Source organism: Mixophyes fleayi, chromosome 4 (assembly GCF_038048845.1).
Source record: "Mixophyes fleayi isolate aMixFle1 chromosome 4, aMixFle1.hap1, whole genome shotgun sequence".
Lineage (NCBI taxonomy): Eukaryota > Metazoa > Chordata > Amphibia > Anura > Limnodynastidae > Mixophyes > Mixophyes fleayi.
The window spans coordinates 104,759,008-104,765,849 of record NC_134405.1 but is presented as its reverse complement, the minus strand read 5'-3'; the positions used below and the strand labels follow the sequence as shown (position 1 = coordinate 104,765,849).

Below are 6,842 nucleotides of genomic sequence, written 5' to 3'. Positions count from 1 at the left end.
TAGGTATTATGGGGAGAAGAGAATAAGCTGTAGTCCCTGGCCAACGGGTCCGATACTCTCCATGAGTCATATAAGTTATGGAGTTTCAGAAAAGCCTGTAAGGCAGCTGTGGTGTGGGCATCTCTCCTTAGGGGAGAAGAGGAGGGGCCTGAGGAACGATCTATAGTTGTTGCTAAAACAGCATTGAAGTCACCAGCGACAATAAGTTCACCCTGACGGACACGCGCTAACAAAGAACCCAGTTTTTTGAAGAACCTATGCTGGCCGGTTTTGGGTGCATAGTGGTTCACTAGAGTGCAGGGGAGATTATTCAGAGTGCCTATGAGAATCAGGAATCTACCTTCTTTATCTTTATGAGAGTCACGAAGTTGGAAAATTAAATGGCGCACAAACAGGATTGCTACACCCCGCTTTTTATGCCTATTGTCACATGCATGAAATGTCAAGGGAAATTTTCTGGACAAAATGAGTTTCTTGTAGGAATATCAAATCTTCTTTAAGAGATTTAAGAGACGAATGGAGTTTTGCCTGTTTCTGAGGGGAGTTGAGGCCCTTAACATTATAGGAAATAAGGCTAGGGGTCATAGAAAAATCAATGAGGGGAGCACTAGAGACCAGAAGAGGGAAGAGATGTCAGGGGAGAGGAGACAAAAAGAAGAGTGTACAGGGAATGACATGATAGGTGACGACCAGTGCGGAGAAGGAGGGGAGAACTAAAGGTTAAGGGTACAAGGGGATCGACATAGCGGACCAAAGTCCACTTGTCGCAAATGCTGGAAGAGGATAGGACATGATGGACACACCATCAGAGGGACCAGCGTAGAGCCCTAGGCTCTGAGGGGTGTGGTAGACTAAGAGCAACCACAAAAAAAAAAGACGGAGGGCCAGGGGTCCCAGAAAGGGAACCCGAGGGGCCAATTTAGTGTGTATGACCTATTGAGAGGAAGAGGAGTGGGGAAGGTATAAGGAGATTACTGACCCCTACGGTAGAGGAGGCAAAGGGGGAGTACATGGAGGAGAAGACAAAGGTAATAATCATCAACAATAACCACATTATATGAGGTAGGAGATAACTCAATAATACTAGACATATCGTAGTAGACACGTGAAGCCACCGAGTGTGGCCCAGTAAAAGAGCTATAGAAAGAGAATCAAATAAACAACATAGTAACCGTAAATACAACAGAGAGACAATTAAAACATCACAGCTACTTATCGGTGGCGAAAGCAGGAACCGTAGTCTGCGCATCGTCAGTGCTTCGTCTCACCTAGAAGAAGGTATAAAGAACAACAACCCACCTTCTCAAGGGGCAGGCAGCAACAAGGCAACAGATAATATAAGGCATTACAGTGTCCAGCACCAACATTATAGTCTTAGTGTAATAGAAAATGAGGGGTGAGGAATCTTAAAACATGGGAGCCTCAAATTCTATGTACAATTATAGAACTATATCAGGAAGTTGCGAGGGCCACATCAAGACCTATAGAGGGTAGTGCGGCCGCTCTTTGAAGAAGGAGCAGGGACGGGAACTTGCCGGGCAGGGGTCCGCAGATTGTGGTTTAGAATGGCGAGGGGCAGTTGACTAGTCTCTACGAGGAGGCCGTTGTGCTCTCAGTGTGGCGGGACCCGCCACATTAGCAATGGCTTGAGAAGCTTCCAGAGAGGTTTGGTGATTCAGCCCAATCTTTCGCAGGAGGTCCCGTGCTTCGCCTAGACTTTCGGCTGACAGTTGTTGGTTCTGGTGCCACAGATAGAGACAGAAGGGGAACCCCCAGCGATACCTGATGTTGTTCTCTCTGAGTACTGAGGTGATAGGCTGGAGTTCCCGCCTCCGAGATAAGGTGGTGGGAGAGAGGTCCTGAAAAATTTGAAGGGTATATCCTTCATAGGATAATGAAAGAAGCTTTCTAGCTGCTTGTAAGTAGAGATGAGCGGGCTCGTAAATATCTGAAATCCGAGCCCACCCGAACGTTGCCGATTCGAGCCGGATCCGAGACAGATCCGGGTATTCCCGCCAATTGCAAAACTGAAACCGAGGCTCTGAGTCATAATCCCGCTGTCGGATCTTGCGATACTCGGATCCTATAAATTCCCCGCTAGCCGCCGCCATCTTCACTCGGGCATTGATCAGGGTAGAGGGAGGTTGTGTTAGGTGGTCCTCTGTCCTGCTATATCTTGTGCTGTGCTGGGGAAATAACAATGCCCTTAGAAGGACCTAGCCCAGCCCGAAAAATTTATAAAAAAAAATAATTATAAAAAAAAAAATTAAAAAAAAATATCCAAAAACAATCCTGCAGTATAAGTCCATTGGTACTGCAATATTACAAAGTTCACTGATTCTGCAGAATAGACTGGGAATTAGTGGAAATGATTGTTATTGAATGTTATTGAGGTTAATAATAGCGTAGGAGTGAAAATAAACCCAAAAACTTGATTTTAACACTTTTTATGTTTTTTTCAAAATAAATCCGAATCCAAAACCTTAAATCCGAACCAAAACCTTTCGTCAGGTGTTTTGCGAAACAAATCCAAACCCAAAACCTCAAGTAAATCCGAATCCAAAACACAAAACACGAGACACCAAAAGTGGCCGGTGCACATCCCTACTTGTAAGACTGCCTCTTTGGTCGTGAAATAATGAAGACTAAGGATAACGTCTCTAGGTGTAGATTGATCCGATGGATGAGGTTTAAGAGCTCTGTGAGCTCTATCCAGCAAGAATTGAACTTCCGGAACTTCTGGAGCAAGCTGGGAGAACAATTTCCTTAGTTAGGGGTCCAGGTGTACAGATTCAACGGACTCTGGGACGCCTTTATTTCGGAGGTTATTTCTCCGGGCTCTATTGTCCATATCGTCTTGACGTTCATGGATATTATTGAGCTTCTGTCAGATTTGAGTTAGGTTGTCAGTTGTAGCTTCTTGCCCTGAGATGACATCATCCATCTTTCTCTCAAAATGATCCGTGCGAGAACCCAGTGCTGACACCTCTGATCTCAGACTGAAGAGCGTGCTGAACCTCAGCGTGGACTGAAGATCGAAGCTCCTTCATTTCTTTGATCAGGGAGAGAAAGTCTTTTTTGGTAACTGGAGCAGACACATCTTCGTCGGAGTCTGAGTCCTCAAGAGAGCGAGGAGAAGCCGCTTGTTCTGTTGCAGAGACTGAGGAGGACTTATTAGGGTAGTATTGAAGGATACCCTTCGAATTAAGTTTTTTGTTTTTCGGCATGGCTAAGTAGAGTAGGGTCAAAGCTGAAGGAGGATTCGGAGAAGGTAGGTCAAATACAACAAACTTCCGAGCAGAAGATTCGATCAGAAAAGGTCCCTCGGGAATGAGGCAACCGTTACATCACAATTGCATAACAGGAGGGGACCCCGGCCATCCTCAGTGAGCCAGATCATCATCATCATCATCATTTATTTATATAGCGCCAACATATTCCGTAGCGCTTTACAATTGGGGACAAACATAATAAACTAATAAACAAACTGGGTAAAACAGACAAAGAGGTGAGAAGGCCCTGCTCGCAAGCCTACAATCTATGGGACAATGGGAGATTGACACATGAGGTTAAGTCTACATTATGCATTTTGGCCCAGCCAGACTGCAAAGGTAAAAGTGACTCATAAGCTAAATGATCCTGTCACACAACAATGTTGGTCAGGGGGTAGTTGTCTTGTGTGAAATTGTGTAACATTTGAAATTGTGCGAAGTTAAAATATATGTGCAAACTCTTGTTGTCGTACAGGGTGTAGGAGCCGTAGTATCATACATGAAACGGGTAAGGAGAGCTGGTAAAGGACTGTAAAGACTTGTGCAGTCCAGAAATAAAATTGTATGCAGAGCAGCTCAGGCAAATATTGGAAGACACTCCTTATTGCTTCTGATCTTGTTGTTTATGATATTATCTTTTATTTGGATTGTCACACACATTACACAAAATATGCACCATGGCAATCTGAAGACTATAAAAGTAGTACACGTGTAGAGATTATTTCAGCCCCTTGGTGGCAGCAGAGAGCTTCAGTAATGCCTGGCAATACAAGAGAGGCCGAAAGGTAGAACTGAGCAGTACTCCGTGAAATTGCCTGCACAGTAACTCAGTGGAGCACACCAGAGGGTCACAGATGGCGAAGATCAGCTCACAGTGGTGGGGAGCAGATTCAGCCTCTCACTATGGCTTCATACAGAGGCAGTATTCAGGAGCCGCGTCTGGTAAGCAGAGTCTGGAGAGCCGTGAGGGACGCAGAGCCCAATCACTAACCTGGGAGTCCTGTCCAGCAGTGCTCACGCCAGGCAGCGGGAACAATGCGTTCAGCAGACCACGCAAATGCAGAGCTGCGGTGAAGTTGTTCTTGCAGGTAAGCTTGTGGGTGAACACCGCCGGCACAGGCGCAGGTCTTAAGCCACATTTCGGGCAGCTCACAGAACCAGGGTAGCCCGGTGGTAAGTACTGGTGCCAGGTATCAAGGCAGCACACGGGACAGGGCTTCTGCGGATGTTGCTGGGCTGTTTCGCGCCAGGAGCCTGGGGCTGCAAGGTGGCACAGATGGGTGCACGCTCTCCGAGGCAGCAACATTTGAAATACCGTATTTCCCCAAGTATATGACGCACCCATGAATAAGACGCACCTTAATTTTAGAGCCCAAAATGAAAAAAAAAAGGTTCCTGAGACAACTGGGGTCTCCCACTGTCGGCTGGTTTTCCTGCGCCGTCTCATGCTCTGAGCATGCTGCCCTCCTGGCAGTTTCCAGATTCCCGGGTGCCCCCGCCCTGCCTTCTGAGAGTCCCCCCTGGCCCTGGTGGCTTCTAGCTGAGTGCCTTACCTCTACCTCTCGGAGCGCCTATCACGGCAATTATGGCCTTTTTCCAGTGGAGACCAGGGGCTGAAGTTGGAACAGCCCGGTGGACTCGCTACTTCTGGTTACGCGGCGGGACTTCCGGCGGGGACTCCTCTCTCCTCTCACATCCATGTGCCGACTTCTTCATTCAGGTAAGTAAGACTTGCAGTGTATAAGACGCACTCTTTTTTTAGACCCAAAATTTGGGGGGAAAAGGTGCGTCTTATACATGGGGAAATACGGTAACTGCCGCTGGGTATAGTATGGAGTCTCCCCTACCAAGCAGTGGTAGGCAGGCATGGGTAAATCCACAGCGGGCTTATGGTCGAATCCACTTTCGGTGTTTTCAATGGGAACTCCTCAGGAAATGGTCAGGATCCCATCAGTAGTTAGAGCGTCAGCGGATTCTCTTGTCACTGGAAGCGAAGGTCTCAGATGGTGGATAGTCCGGAACAGCTGGTTAGTCGACAAGTCTTTTGCCCATTAGCCCTGGATCTTAGTATCCACGGACACCAGCCTTCGGGGATGGGGAGCTGTGGCTCTTCATCTCAGGCTTCAGGTGCTCTGGTCTGCTCAAGAGACATCTCCCCAGAAATTTTTTAGAAATAAAAGCCATGTTAAAGGCCTTGCAGGGAGCGCAGCTCATCCTTCAAATATTACCGGAGCGTCTTCAGCCCGACAATGCTACGGCAGTGTCGTATGTAAACAGACAGGGAGGCACCAGGAGTGCAGGAGCGATGGAGGGGACAAATCAGATGCCTCAGCCTGGAGAGTTTCTGAGCTGGGGACACTGTCTTGTCTGGTGTTTCATTATGACATTGCGGTTCTTACAATAGTTCCATCGTTTCTACCAAAGGTAGTTTCTGGTTTTCATGTAAACCAGGAAATAGTAGTTCCGGTGTTCACAGAAGACCCTCAAGGGCCTGTAACAGGGACTATGAAATTTTAGATGTTGTCAGAGCTCTCCAAATCTATGTAAACTGGACTTTAAAGATTCGCCGTACAGATTCAAATTTGTGTTGTTTGACTTCTCAAGATGTGGATGACCAGCTTCTGAGCAATCTATTGCTAGATGGCTTACTTTGACTATTAATCAGGCTTATGCCATTTTTAACCGTCCTGTGCATGCTCTGGTTTCTCTTCAAAACGCACAAATCTTTCGCCTTTTACTAAAGATTTCCATGGAGAGGAGCAAAACTGAGTTTTAACTCAATTTTTGTATGCCCCATTTGGCTGGTCAGATCGTATTGTTGCCGATTCTGCCTGTTCTATGGGGGCGTCTTGGGCTGCAAGCAATGGGGCCTCAGCGGATCAGTATGCAGAACAGCCACCTGGTTCTTGGTCCATACATTTACAAAATTTTACCAATTCAATGTCTTTGCGTTGGCAGACGCCAGTTTGGCCATAGTGCTCTACGTGCCGGGCTATCAGAGCGGTCCCTCCCTTCAATGGGGCTGCTTTAGAAAATCCCCATGGTAAGCAGTGTCCCCCAGATGGATGAAAGAGAAGAGGATTTATATACTTATGATAAATCTGTTTTTCTGATTCCTTCTGGGGGACACTACGTTCCCTCCCTTCTGCTCTTCTGTGTGTTCTTGGTTGATTGGCCTATCTTCTTTGGGGCTTTGTAATTTAAACTGGAAGTACAGGGGAGTTGCAGGGGGGAGGGGTCTGTCGGCAGCTCACAGAATTAACTTAGTTAAGTGCCAACTCCTACTCCCCCTCACACAACCCCATGGTAAGCAGTGTCCCCCAGAAGGAATCAGAGAAACAGATTTATCGTAAGTATATAAATCCTCTTTTTCTATAAATTTGGTCTTTAATCAATGTATATATTCTGATATTATATTGGCTATAGATGTCTGCTCAACAATGGGTAGCTGTTCTGTTGGTTACACATCGCATACCTACCACCTTCCTATATGTAGTCTAAATGTCTGTAATATACAATAATATATAAAAGGGTGTCCCTGTGATAGTAATTCTCAATCCTCTTCCTGGA

General features: G+C 46.5%; 1 non-coding gene across 1 annotated transcript; it reads left to right on the top strand.

The window, feature by feature from the left end:
• Positions 1-5,965: 5,965 nt before the first annotated feature.
• On the top strand, positions 5,966-6,075 carry LOC142156233 (U5 spliceosomal RNA). Its single transcript, XR_012692301.1, has one exon. It is a non-coding gene; the product is annotated as a U5 spliceosomal RNA (small nuclear RNA).
• The last annotated feature ends 767 nt before the right edge of the window (positions 6,076-6,842 follow it).